Source organism: Chlorocebus sabaeus, chromosome 25, assembly GCF_047675955.1.
Source record: "Chlorocebus sabaeus isolate Y175 chromosome 25, mChlSab1.0.hap1, whole genome shotgun sequence".
NCBI lineage: Eukaryota > Metazoa > Chordata > Mammalia > Primates > Cercopithecidae > Chlorocebus > Chlorocebus sabaeus.
The window spans coordinates 26222520-26244060 of NC_132928.1; the positions used below are offsets into that span (position 1 = coordinate 26222520).

Below are 21541 nucleotides of genomic sequence, written 5' to 3' on the forward strand. Positions count from 1 at the left end.
TCAAGATTTCATTGGTTCTTTCCATTCTTTTTATTTTTATTTTTTGAGACGGGGTCTCAGTCCCTGCCCCAGGCTGGAGTGCAGTGGCACCATCACGGCTCACAACAGCCTCAACACCCCAGGGTTCAGGCGATCCTCCTGCCTCAGCCTCCTGAGTAGCTGAGACCATAGGTACGCACCACCATGCCTGGCTAATTAAAAATATATATATTTTTATATTATATATATTATATATATTTTACATATATACATGTATATATATTATGTATTTTTTACATATATACATGTATATATATATAATATATATTTTACATATATACATGTATATATATATTTGTAGAGACAGAGTCTCCTTATGTTGTCCAGACTGATCTTGAACTCCTGGGCTCAAGCGATCCTCCTGTCTCAGCCTCCCAAAGTGCTGGGATTACAGGCGTGAGCCACCACGCCTGGCCAGCTTTTTCCGTTTTGAGTAGGGACGGCAAGAAGCACCCCACAGCTTGCCGTTGCTTCGGAACTCAGGGTTGTGAATCAGTCAGGATAGAAATTAATGGTGTAGTGGGAATAAACAGGAATGTCAGATGATCTCCCAGGGATGGGAGAGAATCCAAAAAGAAGGAACGAACTTGAAGAAGGCTGGCTCTCCGAGACTGGAGTTCAGTCCTTACTGGAGAAAGTGAAGTTCTCTGGGTTGTCCCTGGAGAGAACCGGGCCACAGAGAGCGAACATTGTGGGGAAGAGAACCCCAGGCCACAGCTGGAGGGCTGGAAGCCTCCTGCTGGGGTGCCCACAAAATTCCTCCGGAAGTTGCTCTTAGGGGATGCGCTGAACTCATGGCAAAGCCACCTAGGACTCACGCAGAACTTGCTGGGAAGCTGCCCCGGGGGAGTGCGCATGTGGGACTTCGCAGGAAACTGGCTGGGTCACGTCTGCCCCACCAGCAATCCGCCCAAGACGGTGCGGCTGAACTCACCACTGGGAAACTAGGTGGGACACCCACAGAACTAGCCGTGAAGATGCCTGCGGAAGTGCCCTGAAACTGAGCTGAGAACCCCCGGGGGTTCAGAGTCTCAAAAGCAAGTAGGAGGGAAAGCTTAAAGAACCCGCAAGAGGTCTCTTCTTCTCTCTGTCCTCTAGCGCCCTCTACTGACACAGTTTAACATTGTGCCAGCAGCCAAGGGAGAAACGTTCCAGGCATCTGTGAAGGGTGGATTGGAGCCAGACGGTAATAAATTGATAACTGGTACAGGATGTTAGCCAACTCCATTGGGGGTGGGAGAGCTCTTCCATAAACCCTTTTTGAAAAATAGTACTTGAGGACATAGTCCTGCCAGCTAAAAAACGAATCAAAATAAATAATTCAACAGAAAAAATGTAAAAGAAAAGGCAAAAAATCAATAAAACCAAATGAAACTACATAAACGAAATAATTATAATTAATATAATATGAAACAACACTAATCATTATTATTAAAATTATATATAATACATATTTCATGATTATAAATTGGGGTTATTGTATCACAATTTACTTTGACAAAAACTGGGAGGTATCAAAGAAAGAATATACTATCTATAAAAATGAGAGGTGGCAAAATAGTATGCATATATCTTAGAACATATTGGTTGATATGGTCTTATTCTTGATGTTAAGAAATTTAGGCGGGGGCCGGGCGCGGTGGCTCAAGCCTGTAATCCCAGCACTTTGGGAGGCCGAGACGGGCGGATCACGAGGTCAGGAGATCGAGACCATCCTGGCTATACGGTGAAACCCCGTCTCTACTAAAAAATACAAAAAACTAGCTGGGCGAGGTAGTGGATGCCTGTAGTCCCAGCTACTTGGGGAGGCTGAGGCAGGAGAATGGCGTAAACCCGGGAGGCGGAGCTTGCAGTGAGCTGAGATCTGGCCACTGCACTCCAGCCTGGGTGACAGAGCAAGACTCCGTCGAAAGAAAGAAAGAAAGAAAGAAAGAAAGAAAGAGAGAGAGAGAGAGAGAGAGAGAGAGAGAGAGAGAGAAAGAAAGAAAGAAAGAAATTAATTTAGGCGGGGTACGGTGGCTCATACCTGTAATCCCAGCACTTTGGGAGGCGGAGGCGGAGGCGGCGGATTGCCTGAGCTCAGGAGTTCGAGATGAGCCTACCCCACACGGTGAAACCCCGTTTCTACTAAAATACAAAAAAGTAGCCAGGCGTGACAGCGTGCGCCTGTAATCCCAGCTAGTCAGGAGGCTGAGACAGGAGAATCACTTGAACCCGGGAGGCAAAGGTTGCAGTGAGCTGAAATTGCACCACTGCACTCCAGCCTGGGCGACAGAGTGAGACTCCACCTCAAAAAAAAAAAAAAAAAAAAAAAAAGGAATTTAAGTTAAGAGATTTTAAAAATAAAGGTATCAGCCAGGTGCAGTGGCTTAGCCCTGTAATCCCAGCATTTTGGAAGGCCAAGGTGGGAGGATTGCTTGAGCCTAGGAGTTTAAGACCAGCCTGGGCAACATATTGAGAATCACCCTCTACCCCCATCATCTCTACAAAAAAGATAACTTGCCAGGCCAGGTGGTGTGTGCCAAGCTGGTAGTCCTGGTTCCTCGGAGGTTTGAGCCCAGGAAGTCAAGGCTGCAGTGAGCCAAAATTGAGTCACTGCACTCCAGCCTGGGCAACAGGGAAAGAACCTGTTTCAAAAATAAAAAGATAAAAGTAAATAAAAGGTATCCATCCACTAGTAGATTAAAAGCTGAATAGAAAATTCCCAAGAACCTAGAGAGAAAGAGTAAGGAAAAAAGGGATTAATATAGCAAAAGACAAGAAAATAATAAAAAGGAGTAAAATATATATAATGTGTAACATAAAATTACAGTAGATAAATCATGCTAGTAATGATAATGTGAATGTTTTTATAAGACAGGCTTAAAGCAAAATGTTTTTGAATGGTTACAAAATAGTGATATAGGCAAAGATATACAAAGTAAATGAAATTTACACAAAAAACAGAATGTAAAATTTAAGGCAAAAAAGCAATGACTGGGAAATAGAGGCCATAAAATATTCACCATGTGTTTATAACAATTATAAACCTTAAGACATTAAATAATGCTACCTCAAAAGATAAAATGTGAAATATATCAAAAATTCAGAAGTTGCCTAAACCACAAATCATATAGGAGATGAGAAATTTTTAAATACTGCTCTCAGCTGTTGAAGATTGAGTTTTTGAAAGAATAAGATACAGAGATGGCAGTTTCTGGTAGTAGCAAATTAGCTAATTTGGACCAACCCTCCTGCTAACAACAGTGAGGTGAGTTGAACGCTTGCTTGAAAACATAGGAGCCCTGACGAAATAGTGTAGAATCATGGGCAGGCCGGCTGTAGTGGCTCACGCCTGTAATCCCAGCACTGTGGGAGGCCGAGGCGGGTGGATGGCGAGGTTAGGAGATCGAGACCATCCTGGCTAACAAGGTGAAACCCCGTCTCTACTAAAATTACAGAAAATTAGCCGGGCGTGGTGGCGGGTGCCTGTAGTCCCAGCTACTTGGGAGGCTGAGGCAGGAGAATGGGGTGAACCCGGGAGGCAGGGCTTGCAGTTAGTCGAGATCGCACTACTGCACTCCAGCCTGGGCCACAGAGCGAGACTCCATCTCAAAAAAATAAAAATAAAAATAAAAGTAGAATCATGGGCCAAGATCTGGAAGAAAGCAGGTATCCTGACAGGTGAGTCTGCGTTTGTACCACTTTTGCCCTAACGATATTTGCCAATCAAGAAAAGGCAGCTGAGAGGCTGAACATTACTCATGAGATCCTCATGGGGTTAGGGGATGAAAGTTGGTGTTACCTGCGTGGTGGCTTATGCCTATATTCCCAGCACTTTAGGAGGCTGAGGCAGGTGGATCACTAGGTCAGGAGTTGGAGACCAGCCTGACCAACATGGTGAAACCCCGTCTCTACTAAAAATACAAAAATTAGCCGGGTGTGGTGGCACATGCCTGTAATCCCAGCTACTCATGAGGCTGAGGCAGGAGAACAGCTTGAACCTGGGAGGCGGAGATTGCAGTGAGCCAAGATCACACCACTGCATTCCAGCCTGGGTGACAGAGCAAGACTCTGTCTCAAAAAAAAAAAAAAAAAAAATTGGAGTCTAGAACCCACCAAGGTGTGGACCCTGATAACACCCCACACCCCACCCTGACATATACTTTGGGTTGGAATCCAAAACAGCTGCATCCCACGAACAGGTCATCTATTCCCTGCATGCTGCAGTCCAGCTTCCAGTCATCTGAGTGACCCAGAAAAACCTCAATTTTTAAAACAGGATTAAAGTTACTCCAGACTGCCAACTGCCAGCACTCCTAAGCTTGCTAGGCTTGGAAGAAGCAAATAAAAATAATCTCTGGAAGAAAATGACATCATCCCAGGCCTCAATTATTCCTACAGTTTTGCAAGCACAATGTCCCGAACATAATAAAAAAACAACTGGGGGCGTTCTGCTCCCACTTAAAAAATCCTGCAAGAACATGGCTCCCATTATAACATCACATGACAGCTGGAACACCTACAGCAGCATAGATTTTAGAAGCCATCAGAGAGCAGAAGTGAGGCTGCAAACAGAACAAAGCAAAACAAAAATAAGTTAATTAAAATTCCAGAAAGTAATAAGCCATTCCCAAGAGATAAGAGTCCCACAGCCACTTTCAGAGGAGGGAAAGGAGGCCACCCTTGATCAGGGTAAAAAGAAACCAGTGTGGGCTAGCATAATGGGCCAGGGTCTCAACGAGCCCCAGCCACGAAGAGAGTCTGCACCTGCTCACCAAGCTGCACGACAGACCTTCCCAGGGTGTGAAGGCTGAGGGCAGAGGATCGAGAGACTCTGTCCTCAGGAGGACACACACAGGGCCTGCTGAGGACAGGGTCGTTAACTGAGAGAAACCCTCTGAAAAACAGGGCCCTCTCGGAGGCTGCCTGAGATGGGACAGGACAGGAGAGCTGAGAAAGACCTTTCTGGGGAAAGACACTCAGAGTCTGCTCAAGCTGGGAACAGGAAAGGAGAACTGAGCAAGCTGCTCGCAGACACTGGTCTTTCAGTGAATATACTGCCTTGGTGCTCCGCCACCAGGGCCAGGAATCAGGGAGGAGAGAGATCTCCCAAAAGCACAGAAGGTCAGGGGTTGGATTGCATAGCAAAAAAAATCTTCCCGAAGACCTGAAAGCTAGCAGCCAATCTTTAGAGTCAGGTGGCATATTCCCACAGTTCAAAAAGCTAGCAGCTGGACTGTACAGCATAAAGAAATTTCTGAGGCCAGGCACGGTGGCTCGTGTCTGTAATCCCAGCACTTTGGGAGGCCAAAGCGATTGGATCACCAGGTCAGGAGTTTGAGACCAGCCTGACCAACATAGTGAAACCCCATCTCTATTAAAAATACAAAATTAGCCAGGCATGGTAGTGCATGCCTGTAATCCCAGCTACTCAGGAGGCTAAGGCAGGAGAATAGCTTGAACTTGGGAGGTGGAGGTTGCAGTGAGCTAAGATCATGCCACTGTACTTCCGCCTGGACGACAGAGTGAGACTCCATCTAACAAAAAAGAAAAGAAAAGAATCTCCCTGCTCCCTGCTGAAGGAAAAGTTCTCATCCTGCTCTCAAATCATTTGAAACCATTGGTAAGCAGAATCAGACTAAAGCTGCAACAAGACAAGTCCGAGCTCTATATCAAATTGACTCAGTCCACCACTCTAAAAGCCTAACAGAGGAAGGGATGTGTGTTTTTCTACGTATATATCGTATTTACTTCAGCCTCTACTGTTCTTTTATACACAATGTCTGGCATTTAATAAAAAAATTATAAGCCAAACAAAGAAGAAAGAAAATTAACCTGTCATTGGGAGAGAAAATAGTCAATAGAAACAGATCCCAAAGATGGCAAAGATGTTGGAATTATGAGATGGCAACATTGAAATAACTATTATAAGCATGTTAAAGGATCTAGTAGAAAATGCAGGCAATATGCACAAACATATGGGGAATTTCAACGGAGACATAAAAACTGTAAAAAAGAGCACAGCCCTGGTGGCTCACACCTATAATCCCAATGCTTTGGGAGGCCAATGTGGGAGGATTATTGGGGCCAGGAGTTCGAAACCAGCCTGGGCAACATAGTGAGACCCCCCCCCCCTTTCTACAAAAAATAAAAAAAATTAGTGTGGCATGGGGGCATGCACCTGTAGACTTAAATACTTGGGAGGCTGAGGCAGGAGGATGGCTTGAACCCAGGAGTTTGAGGCTGTAGCAAGCTATGATCATCACTGCACTCCAGCCTTGGTGGCAGAGTAAGACCCCATCTCTAAAAAATTAAAAGTTGAGAAGTTTTTTAAATAAAAATTTAAAATACAGCATAAAGAAAAATGCTAGAAATTATAAATATTGTTTCAGAGATAAATCATTTGATGGGCTTATCAGCAGACTGAAAACATGTGAATTTGAAGGTAGGTCCATGGAAGTTATCCAAACTAAATTACAAAGATGAAAAATCTTTTATCTTTGTTATCTTTGTTAAGAAATGGAAAAGTACACCCAAGGTCTGGGGTATTATTAAGTGATCTAACAAATGTATCACAGTACATACTACATACATACATCGCATAACAAGAGGAGAGACAGAATGAGCAGAAGAAATATCTGAAGAGGTAATAGCTGAGAATTTTTCCAAATTGATGAAACCCATCAACCTATAGATCTAAGAAGTTCAGCAAATCCCAAGCAAAATAAATACAAAGAAAACTACCATAGGCTCAGGGCCAGGCACAGTGGCTCCTGCTTGTAATCCCAGCACTTTGGGAGGCCGAGGTGGGTGAATCACTTGAGGCCAGGAGTTCGAGACTGGCCTGGCCAACATGGTGAAACCCTGTCACTCCTAAAAATACAAAAATTAGCTGGGCATACCACGGTTCAAGAATCATTTAAACCTGGGAGGTAGAGGTTGCAGTGAGCCAAGATCATGCCACTACACTCCAGCTTGGGCAACAGAGCAAGACTCTGTCTCAAAAAAAAAAAAAAAAAAAAAAAGGAAAAGAAAAGAAAACTACCATAAGCATAGGCTCATAATAGTTATACTGTTAAAAATAAAATATAAAGAACAAAACTTCAAGCAGTCAGAGAAAAAAGACACATTTCGTATAGGGGAAATACTTTAAGAAAAATGACTGAGTTCTCTTTAGAAAAAATGGAAGCCAGGAGAAAAATGGAATGACATCTTAAAATTCTGAAAGAAAACAGGAACTCTTGACCTAGGATTCAACATTCAGTGACAATATCCTTCAAAATAAAAATGCCATAAAGATATTTCATACATACAAATATTGGGATATTTATATCAAACAAATCTACACTATAAGATTTGCTAAGAAAAATTCTTCAAACTGAAGGAATATAATGCCAGATACAAGTATGAATCTTTAAAAAGAAATAAAGGATAAATATGTTGGTAAATATAAAGGACTACCTTATCTCTAGCGTATCTATCTATTTATTTACTTTTTTAAAGAAGAGATCTTGCCATGTTGCCCAGGCTGGCATGCAGTGGCTATTCACAGGCACAATACTAATGCCCTGTAGGCTCAAACACTCCTGGCCTCAAGTGATCCTCCCACCTCAGCCTCCTGAGTAGCTGGGTTTACAGGTACCTACCACCATCTAAAATATCTCTTTATGAGACAATCAACCATTTAAAGTAAAAATAGTAACACTAGATTTTGTGATTTACATCTAGAAGTAAAATATATGACAAAACCATAAAGGATGGGAGGGGTTGAATGTAAACACAGTGTCACAAGGTTCTTATGCCATTCACAAAGTAGAGGAACATTTTTTGATGATGGACTATTGTAACTTAATATGCATATCATAATCTCTCTAACAACTACTAAAAGATGAAGAGACACTAAAAAAGTTAATAGATGAGATAAAATGGAATACGAAGAAATAGCCACATCAATTGAAAGTGGAAAGAAGAAAAAACAAAAGAAGAGATGGAACAAATAGAAAACAAACATAGAGTCTGGGTGCAGTGGCTCACGCTTGTAATAACAGCACCTGAGGAGGCTGAGGTATGTGGATCATTTAAGGCCAGGAGTTTGAGAACAGCCTGGCTAACATGGTAAAACCCTGTCCCTACTAAAAATACAAGAATTAGCCAGGCCATGGTGGTGGGCACCTGCAATTCCAGCTACTCAAGAGACTGAGGTGGGGAAATCGCTTGAACCTGGGAGGTGGAGGTTGCAATGAGTTGAGATGGTGCCCCTTCACTCCAGCCTGGGTAAGAAAGCAAGACTCCATCAAAAAAGAAAAGAAAAGAAAAGAAAAGAAAAGAAAAGAAAAGGAAAGGAAAGGAAAGGAAAGGAAAGGAAAGGAAAGGAAAGGAAAGGAAAGGAAAGGAAAGGAAAGGAAAGGAAAGGAAAGGAAAAAGAGAAAACATAGATATAAACATATCAGTAAATACATTAAATGTAAATGAACTAATGCTCCAAATAAAAAGCAGTGATTGTAAGACTGGATGACAAATCAAGATCTAACTATATGCTGCTGATAGAAACACACATTAAGCATAAAGACACAGACAGGTTAAAAGAGTGGAAATAGAAATACCATGCACATCCTAAACGTATTAAAAGGCAGTGTAGCTACATTAACACCAGATAAAATAGACTTTAAGCCAAAGAGTTTCATCAGAGACAAAGAGGCATACGTCTTAGTGTACTTAGGCTGTAACAACTAAAATAGCATAGACTGGGTGGCTTAAATAACAATCATTGTCACAGTTTTGAAGGCTGGGAAGTCCAGGATGGTTCAGTGTCTTGTGAGGGCCTGTTTACTGGCTCACAGACAGCTATCTTCTCCTAGTATCCTCACATGGCAAAAAGGGAGTGGGTGTGTTTTCCGGGGTCTCCTTTATAAGGGCACTAATTCCATTCATGAAGGCTCCACCGTCATGACCTAATTACATCCTGCAGACCCCACCTCCTGATACCATCATAATGGGGGTTAGGGTTTCAATATATGAATTTGGGGTGGGCAGATTTAGTCCATAACAGTATGTTCTGTAATAATAAAAAGGCCAAAGTTTTTGAGAACTTTTAACAATCTTAAATGTGTATACACCTCATAAGAAAGCTTCAAAATACCTGAATAAAAAAATAGATAAAGCAAAAAGAGATATAGAAACTGCTACAATCATAAGTGGAGAAATTTTCAGGATCTGGCTCTCTGTAGTTAATAAAACAAGTTAACAGAAAATCAGTATGACACAGAAGACTTAAGCAATACTATAAGCCCACTGACCTAGTTTTCATTTATAGAACAATTACAGAATACCATTTTTTCCTCAAGTACACATGGAGCATTAATCAAAATGGACCATGTACTGGTTCATAAAATAAGAATCAATAAGTTTCAAATGACTGAAATCATACAGAGTGTGTTCTTATGCAGTGACATAATTAAATAGAAACCAACAGCAATGTAGCTAAAAAATTTCTAGGTATTTGGAAATTAAACAACACAGTACTAAATAATACATAGGTCCAAAAACCAATGACAGGTGACATTTTAAAATATATGAAACTGAATAATAAAAAGCAAAATAAAATACAAGCATATCTTGAAGATAGTGCAGGTTTGGTTCCAGATCAGCACAGTGTAGCAAATATCACAGTAAAGTAAGACACACAAATTTTCTGGTTTCCCAGTGCATATAAAAGTTGTGTTTACACTATACTGTAGTCTATTGAGTGTATAGCAGTATGTCTAAAACATCAATGTATATACCTTAACTTAATTTAAAATACTTTGTCGCTAAAAATGCTAATGATTGTCTGAGCCTTCAGCAAGTTGTAATCTTTTTGCTGATGAGTTTTGCACTGATGTTGATGGTTGCTGACTGATCAGAGTGGTGGTTTTAAGTATATATGGAATGTTATGATAAGATATAGAGTAGCATTGGTCAGATATGGAAATGGTGGGGAGACAAAAATGTACATGTGAAGTAAAACTCAGTATTTAAAAAACAAAACAAAACAAAAAAAACCTGAATGGATGAAGTATCCTTAAAACCAAGCAAAGGGTGGAGTTCCATCTTTAAAAACTAAACAGGCATTTTGGACAACACATACTTGGCAATGGAACCTGGACAACAGTTATCAAACAAAGGAGGGAGTGTTCTCACTTTACATTATAAAAAGGATAGTCAGATACCAACTGTTACAGAAATGAAGTAAGATGAAAATTTTTTAACAAATTGTTTAAACTATTTTCTTAAAGAGACTTCCTCCACTGGCAGAGATCTTAAATAACATCCTGGTCAGTCATCCAGAAGCAATTCTTTACGTAATTGATGAACTTGGCTTCCACTTTGGGAAGAGAACCACCTTTTTCTATACTTGCTTGCATTTTTGCCTTTTATTATTATTATTATTATACTTTAAGTTCTAGGGTACATGTGCACCATGTGCAGGTTTGTTACATAGGTACACATGTGCCATGTTGGTTTGCTGCACCTATTAACTTGTCATTTACATTAGGTATTTCTCTTAATGCTATCCCTCCCCCAGCCGCCCACCCCACTACAGGCCCCCATGTGTGATGTTCCCCTACCCTTTGTCCAAGTGTTCTCATTGCTCAATTCCCACCTATGAGTGAGAACATACAGTGTTTGGTTTTCTGTCCTTGTGATTGTTTGCTCAGAATAATGGATTCCAGCTTCCTCCATGTCCCTGCAAAGGACATGAACTCATCCTTTTTTATGGCTGCCTAATATTCCACAGTGTATATGTGCTACATTTTCTTAATCCAGTCTATCATTGATGGACATTTGGTTGGTTCCAAGTCTTTGCTATTGTGAATAGTGCCACAATAAACATACGTGTGCATGTGTCTTTATAGTAGCGTGATTTCTAATCTTTTGGGTATATACCCAGTAATGGGATCACAGGGTCAAATGGTATTTCCAGTTCTAGATCCTTGAGGAATCACCACACTGTCTCCCACAATGGTTGAACTAGTTTACACTCCCACCAACAGTGTAAAAGCGTTCCTATTTCTCCACAACCTCTCCAGCATCTGTTGTTTCCTGACTTTTTAATGATTACCATTCTAACTGGTGTGAGATGGTATCTCATTGTGGTTTTGATATACATTTCTCTGATGACCAGGGATGATGAGCATTGTTTCATGTGTCTGTTGGCTGCATAAATGTCTTCTTTTGAAGAAGGCAGGAATTCAGCAAGCTAGACGAGAGGGTGATTTACAGGCTTGTCAGTTCCCTGTTAGGGTACACCCCCAAGATCGACAGGGAAATATTAGAGCTACATTTGAGCCTTTTCCTTTTAAATTACTCAAAGAATTTAAACAAGCTATTCATACTAAAAAAGAATGTGGAAAAAATCAGAGAGCCAGGCTGCCAGATAGGGGAAAAAAGAAAACTGCTGTGTCTGAAATATGTCCAATATGTAAAAAAGGAAAACATTGGGCTAACCAGTGTCACTCTAAGTTTGATAAAGAAGGGAACCCAATTTCGGGAAATGCCATGAGGGGCCTGTGCCAGGCCCCATTCCAAACTGGGGCATTTCCGGCTCAGGCGATTCCTTCACCCCGGTACAATATCTGTCCCCCACCACAGCCAGTAGTGCTGCAGTAAATTTATGCTGCACAAAACCTGTGAGCCTTCTGCCTGGGGAACTCCTGCAAAAGGTCCCAACATGCCGAGTCTAGCTTGGTCAGGGAGACCCTAACCCAGTGGCGCTAGAGGAATTAAAGACACACACACAGAAATATAGAGGTGTGAAGTGGGAAATCAGGGGTCTCACAGCCTTCAGAGCTGAAAGCCCCAAACAGAGATTTACCCATGTATTTATTAACGGCAAGTCAGTCATTAGCATTTTTCCTATAGATATTAAATCAACTGGAAGTATCCCTTATGGGAAATGAAGGGATGGGCCGAATTAAAGGAATAGGTTGGGCTAGTTAACTGCAGCAGGAGCATGTCCTTAAGGCACAGATCACTTATGCTATTTTTTTGTGGCTTAAGAATGCCTTTAAGTGGTTTTCCACCCTGGGCGGTGCAGGTGTTCCTTGCCCTCATTCTGGTAAACCCACAACCTTCCAGCGTGGGCGTTATGACCATCATGAGCATGTCACAGTGCTGCAGAGATTTTGTTTATGGCCGGTTTTGGGGCCAGTTTATGGCCAGATTTTGGGGGGCCTGTTCCCAACACCAACAGGAGTCTGTGGACCCTTGCCAGCCCGGATGATAGTATTACTTCCAGGAAGGTCTAGTTTAAACGTAAAAGGGGTACAGATACATACAGGAGTCATTGATTCAGATTACAGTGGGGAAATTGACATTGTTATGTCTACTTCTGTTCCCTGGAAAGCAGAGCCAGGAAAGCGCACAGCACAACTCCTGATTGTGTCATATGTGGGAAAGGGGAAAAGTGAAATTAAATGAACAGGAAGATTTGGAAGCACAAATAAACAAGGTAAAGCAGCTCATTGGGTGAATCAAATTACTGATAAACACCCTACCTGTGAAATAACTATTCAGGGAAAGAAATTGAAAGGTTTGGTAGATACAGGAGTGGACATTTCAATCATTTCTCTACTACACTGGCTGTCTGCATGGCCAATTCAACCCACTCAATTTAACATAGTTGGAGTTGGTAAAGCCCCTGAAGTATATCAAAGTAGCTATATTTTGCATTGTGACGGACCTGATAGACAACCTGGGACTATTCAACCAATTATAACATCTGTAACTATAAATTTATGGGGGAGAGATTTATTACAACAATGGGGAGCACAAGTTCTAATTCCAGAACAATTATATAGCCCTCAAAGTCAACATATGATGCATGAAATGGGGTATGTCCCTGGTATGGGACAAGGAAAAAATTTGCAAGGTTTAAAGGAACTGTTTCAAGGGGAGAGACAAAGTTCATGCCAAGGTTTAGGATATCATTTTTGATGGTGGCCATTGTTAAGTCTCCAGAATCTATACCTTTAAAATGGTTAACAGATAAGCCAATTTGGATAGAACAATGGCCACTAAGTAAAGAGAAACTGAAGGCTTTAGAGGAATTAGTTACAGAACAATTAGAAAATGGGCATGTAGCTCCAACATTTTCCCCTTGGAATCCTCCAGTTTTCGTAATTAAGAAAAAGTCAGGTAAATGGAGATTAACTGACTTAAGAGTCATCAATTCAGTTATACAACCTATGGGAGCATTACAGCCAGGATTGCCTTTTCCTGCTATAATTCCAAAAAGTTGGCCTTTAATAGTCATAGATTTAAAAGACTGTTTCTTTACTATCCCTTTAGCTGATCAAGACTGAGAATGGTTTGCATTTACAATTCCTGCAGTAAACAACCTGCAGCCTGCTAAGCATTTTCATTGTTTCACAGATGGGTCTAGTAATGGTAAAACTTCTTATTCTGGATCAAAAGGTAAAGTTTTCCAGACACCCTATACTTCGGTTGAAAAGCGGAGCTTGTAGCTGTAATTGAGGTATTGACTGCTTTTAATATGCCTATTAATGTGATTTCTGATTCTTCATACGTGGTTCATTCCACACAGTTAATTAAAAATGCTCAGTTATCATTTCATACAGATGAACAACTGGTAACAAAAACAAAAAAAGGGGAGAAGCAGGGATTATGGGAGAGCAGATACACAATTGAATCTAGCATTATTAACTTTAAATTTTTTGAGCCTGCCCAAAGGCCAGATGTTATCAGCAGCTGAACAGTATCTACAGAAACCAGCTGCAAAGACAGAAGCAGAACAACTGATTTGGTGGAAAGATCCAATGACAAAAAGTTGGGAAATAGGTAAAATAATAACTTGGGGTAGAGGTTATACTTGTGTTTCTCCAGGACTGAATCAACAGCTGATTTGGATACCATCAAGACACCTGAAACCTTATCATGAGCCAAATGCTGAGGAAGAGATTCCAGGAGGATTCCGAGGACCCCTCAGTTGCAGCCATGTCGAGGTTGATGCTGATGAGGACCCCAACTGTTACAGGCAACACCTGTTGAACACAGCCACCCACCTGGGGACAGATCAAGACGCTGTCACTGATGGCGGAAGAAAACGTGGGGAAAGCAGGACAACCAGTCACAATGAGTAATTTAATGGTAGCTATGATAGCGATGATCACCATTGCAGTGAGTATTCCTTCAGCAAGGGCTGACACAGAGAACAATTATACTTATTGGGCATATTTATCAATCTTGGCTGGCAATAATCCCAGGCTATAATCACTCTGTGACACAGTTACACATGCTTTCTGATCTCAGTATTTGCCATAATAAATCTGCTCCTATAATTGAGGTATACTGCCCTCAAAAACCTGTTTGTAAACAGGATTGGACCCAGTTAGAAAAAATGAACGTACTTGTTTAGGAAGATTGCATTGCGGAGCAGGCAGAGGTGCTGTGCAACGATTCCTATGGAATCATTATTGATTGGACCCCTCAGGGGATGTTTAGCTTGAATTGCACCTCCTAGTCTGCCTGCCATGGCCACACTAGGTTCAGCTGGTCTGAACAAAATGGTCAGATGGTAGAAATAATAAGTACGGCAAAAGTTCCTATTATCTGGAACCATGCAGTATAGTGGCACCTCAGCCTCAAATGATATGGCCCTTCATAGGAGCTAAACGTAAGGATTTGTGGAAATTGTTAATAACTCTTAATAAGACCAAATTTGGGAAAGAATAGAAAAGCATCTAGAAGGACACTCTACAAGCTTGTTTTTGGATATTGCAAAATTAAAGAACAAATATTTAAAACATCCCAGGAACACCTGACATTAATGCCAGGAACTGGAGTGCTTGAGGAAGCTGCAGACAGATTAGCGGCTAGTAACCCATTAAAATGGATAGAAACACTTGGAAGCTCTGTGGTTTCAATATTGATTGTGCTTTTAATCTGTGTTGTTTGTCTTTGTATAGTATGCAGATGCAGATCCTGACTCCTGCAAGAAGTAGTTCACCATGACAAAGCTGCCTTTTCTTTTATCACTTTGCAAATCAAAGAAGGCGGACATGTTGGAAACAGACCCCCTCAAAATCTGGCCATAAACTGGCCCCAAAACTGGCCATAAACAAAATCTCTGCAGCTCTCTGACATGTTCATGACAGTTATGACACCCAAGCTGGAAGATTGTGGGTTTACCAGAATGAGGGCAAGGAACACCTGACCCACCCAGGGTGGAAAATCGCTTAAAAGCGTTCTTAAACCACAAACAATAAGACCACAAACAATAAGACCACAAACAATAGCATGAGCGATCTGTGCCTTAAGGATATGCTGCTGCTGCAGATAACTAGCCAAACCCATTCCTTTATTTTGGCCCATTCCTTTGTTTCCTGTAAGGAATACTTTTAGTTAATCTATAACCTATACAAACAATGCTTATCATAGGTTTACTGTTAATAAATACATGGGTAAATCTCTCAGCTCTGAAGGCTGTGAGACCCCTGATTTCCCACTCCACACCTCTATATTTCTGTGTGTGTGTCTTTAATTCCTCTAGTGCTGCTGGGTTCGGGTCTCCCCAGACGAGCTGGTCTTGGCAGTCTTTAATCAATCTTGAATTAATTTTTGTATAAAGAGCAAGGAAGGGATCCAGTTTCAGCTTTCTACATATGGCTAGCCAGTTTTCTCAGCACCATTTATTAAATGGGGAATCCTTTCCCCATTTCTTGTTTTTGTCAGGTTTGTCAAAGACGGTTGTAGATGTGTGGTTATTTCTGAGGGCTCCATTCTGTTGCATTGGTCTATCTCTCATTTTGGTACCAATACCATGCTGTTTTTGTTACTGTAGCCTTGTAGTATAGTTCTAAGTCAGGTAGCGTGATGCTTCCAGCTTTGTTCTTTTTGCTTAGAATTGTCTTGGCAATGTGGGCTTTTTTTGGTTCCATATGAACTTTAAAAGTAGGTTTTTCCAATTCTGTGAAGAAAGTCATTGGTAGCTTGATGGGGATGTCCTTGAATCTATAAACTACCTTGGGCAGTATAGCCATTTTCACTATATTGATTCTTCCTATCCATGAGCATGGAATGTTCTTCCATTTGTTTGTGTCCTCTTTTATTTCATTGAGTAGTGGTTTGTGGTTCCCCTTAAAGAGGTCCTTCACATCCCTTGTAAGTTGGATTCCTAGGTATTTTATTATCTTTGAAGCAATTTTGAATGGGAGTTCACTCATGATTTGGCTCGCTGTCTCTTATTGGTATATAGGAATGCTTGTGATTTTTGCATATTGATTTTGCATCCTGAGATTTTGCTGAAGTTGCTTATCAGCTTAAGGAGATTTTGGGCTGAGATAATGGGGTTTTCTAAATATACAATCATGTCATCTGCAAACAGGGACAATTTGACTTCCTCTTTTCCTAATTGAATACCCTTTATTTCTTTCTCTTGCCTGATTGCCCTGGCCAGAACGTCCAACACTATGTTGAACAGGAGTAGTAAGAGAGAGCATCCCTGTCTTGTGCCAGTTTTCAAAGGGAATGCTTTCAGTTTTTGCCCATTCAGTATGATATTGGCTGTGGGTTTGTCATAAATAGCTCTTATTATTTTGAGATATGTTATATCAATACCTAGTTTATTGAGAATTTTTAGCATGAAGGGCTGTTGAATTTTGTCAAAGGCCTTTTCTGCATCTATTGAGATAATCACGTGGTTTTTGTCCTTGGTTCTCTTTATGTGATGGATTATGTTTACTGATTTGAGTATGTTGAACCAGCCTTGCATCCCAGGGATGAAGCTGACTTGATCGTGGTGGATAAGCTTTTTGATGTGCTGCTGCATTCAGTTTGCCACTGTTTTATTGATGATTTTTGCACCAATGTTGATCAAGGATATTGGTCTAAAGCTCTCTTTTTTTGTTGTGTCTCTGCCAGGCTTTGGTATCAGGATGACGCTGGACTCATAAAATGAGTTAGGGAGGATTCCCTCTTTTTCTATTGATTGGAATAGTTTCAGAAGAAATGGTACGAGCTCCTCTGGTAGAATTCAGCTGTGAATCCGTCCAGTCCTGGACTTTTTTTGGTTGGTAGGCTATTAATTATTGCCTCAATTTCAGAGCCTGTTATTGGTCTATTCAGAGATTCAACTTATTCCTGGTTTAGTCTTGGGAGGGTGTATGTGTCCAGGAATTTATCCACTTCTTCTAGATTTTCTAGTTTATTTGCATAAAGATATTTATAGTATTCTCTGATGGTAGTTTGTATTTCTGTGGGATCAGTGGTGGTATCCCCTTTATCATTTTTTATTGTATCTATTTGATTCTCTTTTCTTCTTTAGTAGCCTTGCTAGCAGTCTATCAATTTTGTTGATCTTTTCAATAAATCAGCTCCTGGATTCATTGATTTTTTGAAGGATTTTTTGTGTCTCTATCTCCTTCAGTTCTGCTCTGATCTTAGTTATTTCTTGCCTTCTGCTAGCTTTTGAATTTGTTTGCTCTTGTTTCTCTAGTTCTTTTCATTGTGATGTTAGGGTATTGATTTTAGATTTTTTTCCTGCTTTCTCTTGTTGACTTTTAGTGCTATAAATTTCCCTCTACACACTGCTTTAAATGTGTCTCAGAGATTATGGTACGTTGTGTCTTTTTTCTCATTGGTTTCAAAGAATATCTTTATTTCTGCCTTCATTTTGTTATTTACCCAGTAGTCATTCAGGAGCAGGTTGTTCATTTTCCATTTAGTTGTGTGGTTTTGAGTGAGTTTCTTAATCCTGAGTTCTAATTTGATTGCACTGTGGTCTGGGAGTTTGTTGTGATTTCTGTTCTTTTACACTTGCTGAGGAGTGCTTTACTTCCAACTATGTGGTCAATTTTGGAATAAGTGCAATGTGGTGTTGAGAAGAATGTGTATTCTATTGATTTGGGGTGGAGAGTTCTGTAGATGTCTATTAGGTCTGCTTGGTGCAGAGCTGAGTTCAAGTCCTGCATATCCTTGTTAACCTTCTGTCTCATTGGTCTGTCTAATATTGACAGTGGAGTGTTAAAGTCTCCCATTATTATTGTGTGGGAGTCTAAGTCTCTTTGTAGGTCTCTAAGAACTTGCTTTATGAATCTCTGTGCTCCTGTATTGGGTGCATATATATTTAGGATAGTTAGCTCTTCTTGTTGAATTGATACCTTTACCATTATGTAACAGCCTTCTTTGTCTCTTTTGACCTTTGTTGGTTTAAAGTCTGTTTTACCAGAGACTAGGAATGCAACCCCTGCTTTTTTTTGCTTTCCATTTTCTTGGTAGATCTTCCTCCATCCCTTTATTTTGAGCCTATGTGTGTCTCTGCTCGTGAGATGTGTCTCCTGAATACTGCACACTAACAGGTCTTGACTCTTTATCCAATTTGCCAGTCTGTGTCTTTTAAATGGAGCAGTTAGCCCATTTACATTTAAGGTTAATACTGTTATGTGTGAATTTGATCCTGTCATTATGACATTAGCTGGTTATTTTGCCTGTTAGTTGATGCAGTTTCTCGCTAACAAGGATGGTCTTTACAATTTGGCATGCTTTTGCAGTCGCTGGTCCTGGTTGTTCCTTCCTATCTTTAATGCTTCTTTCAGGAGCTCTTGTAAGGCAGGCCTGGTGGTGACAAAATCTCTCAGCATTTGCTTGTCTGTAAAGGATTTTATTTATCCTTCATTTATGAAACTTAGTTTGGCTGGATATGAAATTCTGGGTTGAAAATTCTTTTCTTTAGGAGTGTTGAATATTGGCCCCCACTCTCTTCTGGCTTGTAGAGTTTCTGCCAAGAGATCTGCTGTTAGTCTGATGAGCTTCCCTTTGTGGGTAACCCAACCTTTCTCTCTGGCTGCCCTTAACACTTTTTCCTTCGTTTCAACCTTGGTGAATCTGACAATTTTGTGTCTTGGGGTTGCTCTTCTCGAGGAGTATCTTTGTGGTATTCTTTGTATTTCCTGAATTTGAATGTTGGCTTGCCTTGCTAGGTTGGGGAAGTTCTCCTGGATAATACCCTGAAGAGTGTTTTCCAACTTGGTTCCATTCTCCCTGTCACTTTCAGAAACACCAATCAAACATAGATTTGGTCTTTTCACATAGTCCCACATTTCTTAGAGACTTTGTTCATTTCTTTTTACTCTTTTTTCTCTAAACTTCTCCTCTCACTTAATTTCATTAATTTGATCTTCAATCACTAATACCCTTTCTTCCACTTGATCGAACTGGCTATTGAAGCTTTTGCATGCATCACATAGTTCTCGTGCCATGGTTTTCAGCTCCATTAGGTCTTTTAAGGTCTTCTCTACACTGTTTATTCTAGTTAGCCATTTGTCTAATCTTTTTTCAATGTTTTTAGCTTCCTTCCAATGGCTTCAAACATCCTCCTTTAGCTCAGAGAAGTTTGTTATTACCAACCTTCTGAAACCTACTTCTGTCAGCTCATCAAAGCCATTCTCCACCCAGCCTTTTTCTGTTGCTGATGAGGAGCTGTGATCCTTTGGAGGAGAAGAGGCGCTCTGGTTTGTAGAATTTTCAGCTTTTCTGCTCTGGTTTCTCCCCATCTTTGTGGTTTTATCTACCTTTGGTCTTTGATGCTGGTGACCTACAGATAGGGTTTTGATGTGGAAGTCTTTTCTGTTGATGTTGATGCTATTCCTTTCTGTTTGTTAGTTTTCCTTCTAAGAGTCAGGTCCCTCAGCTGCAGGTCTGTTGGAGTTTGCTGGAGGCCCACTCCAGACCCTGTTTGCCTGGGTATCACCAGTGGAGGCTGTGGAACAGCATATTGCAGAACAGCAATTATTGCTGCCTGATCCTTCCCCTGGAAGCTTCATCCCAGAGGGGCACCCTCCTGTATGAGGTGTCAATTGGCCCCTACAGGGAGGTGTCTCCCAGTTAGGCTACATGGGGGTCAGGGACCCACTTCAGGAGGCAGTCTGTCCATTCTCAGAGCTCAAACACCATGCTGGGAGAACCACTGCTCTCTTCAGAGCTGTCAGATAAGGACATTTAAGTCTGCAGAAGTTTCTGCTGCCTTTTGTTCAGCTATGCCCTGCCCCCAGGGGTGGGCTCTACAGGGGCAGCAGGCCTTGCAGAGCTGTGGTGGGCTCTGCCCAGTACCAGCTCCCCTGGCCACTTTATCTACCTACCCAAGCCTCAGCAATGGTGGATGCCCCTCCCCCTGCCAGGCTGCTGACTCACAGGTCAATCTCAGAATGCTGTACTAGCAGTGAGCAAGGCTCCGTGGGTATGGGACCCACCGAGCCAGGCATGGGATATAATCTCCTGGTGTGCCATTTGCTAAGACCATTGGAAAAGCACAGTATTTGGGTGGGAGGGTCCCGATTTTTCAGGTACAGTCTGTCACAGCTTCCCTCGGCTAGGAAAGGGAAATCCCCTGACCCCTTGCACTTCCTGAGTGGGGCAATGCCTCGCCCTGCTTTGGTTCACCCTCCATGGGCTGCACCCACTGTCCAACCAGTCCCAATGAGATGAACCAGGTACCTCAGTTGAAAATGCAGAAATCACCATCTTCTGCATTGATCCCACTGGGAGCTGCAGACCAGAGCTGCTCCTATTCGGCCATCTTGGAATGGGGACCCACATTTTTGCTTTAATGTCTTCTACAGAACTAGGCCCTTTTGGTGTTTTAGGAGTTTTTTTTCTGTTTTTTGAAGGATTCTTTTCCTTTTGATCTTGGTGTTGATGATGGTTTTGAATCCTTTCCACTCTGATTTAACTTCTGTGCATTTTTGGTTGGAGTATCTCATAGAGATTTCTTCACTGGCACTTTTTGTTCAGTTTCCTCATCATCAAAATAATCATCATCATCTTCATCATCATCATTTGCATCAGCAGAAAGTTTTACTTTTTTCTGTGGAAACTTGCTACCACCTCCAGGGGCAGACTGCTTTCCAGATATACTTAAGAGTTTCACATCCTCCTCCTCTTCATCTTCTGACTCTGCATCTTACTCCTAAGTGTTGTCCACTAATATGCACTGGCCCTGAATCACACTTCAGCCATAAGACCACTGGTGGTGTGATTTCAAAGCCCCCAAAGGAAACCATTGGCTGTATAGACATTTTCAAAGTGACAGTGTCACTTTAACTGGACTGCCTTCATAATTCATTGCCTCTGCTTCAAAAATGTGCAATTCATCCTTTGCACCAGCCCCTAAACTGATCTTTATTAAAGATAACTGGTGCTCATTTTCATCATTATCCACCTTAAAGTGATAATCGTGGTTGACCTTCACTTCACAACCAAAAAGATAGCTCTGGAGCCATAGGGGACTCATGTCCACATTCAAGTTTTAAAATGAGTTTACAGTAGTTCAGTTAGATCTTCAGGATCCACTTCTAATTCCAGTTATCTTGCTATTTCCACATATGAAGTCACTTCCTCCAGTGAAGTCTTAAGTCCCTCACAGTCATTCATGAGGCTGAAAATAACGTTTTCCAAACTCCTGTTAATGTTGATATTCTAAGCTCTCATGAATCACAAATGTTCTTAATGGCATCAAGAATGGTGA

General features: G+C 41.3%; 1 pseudogene; it reads right to left on the bottom strand.

The window, feature by feature from the left end:
* Positions 1 to 10289: 10289 nt before the first annotated feature.
* LOC103230284 (nucleophosmin-like) lies at positions 10290 to 21316 on the bottom strand (annotated as a pseudogene).
* Positions 21317 to 21541: the final 225 nt, after the last annotated feature.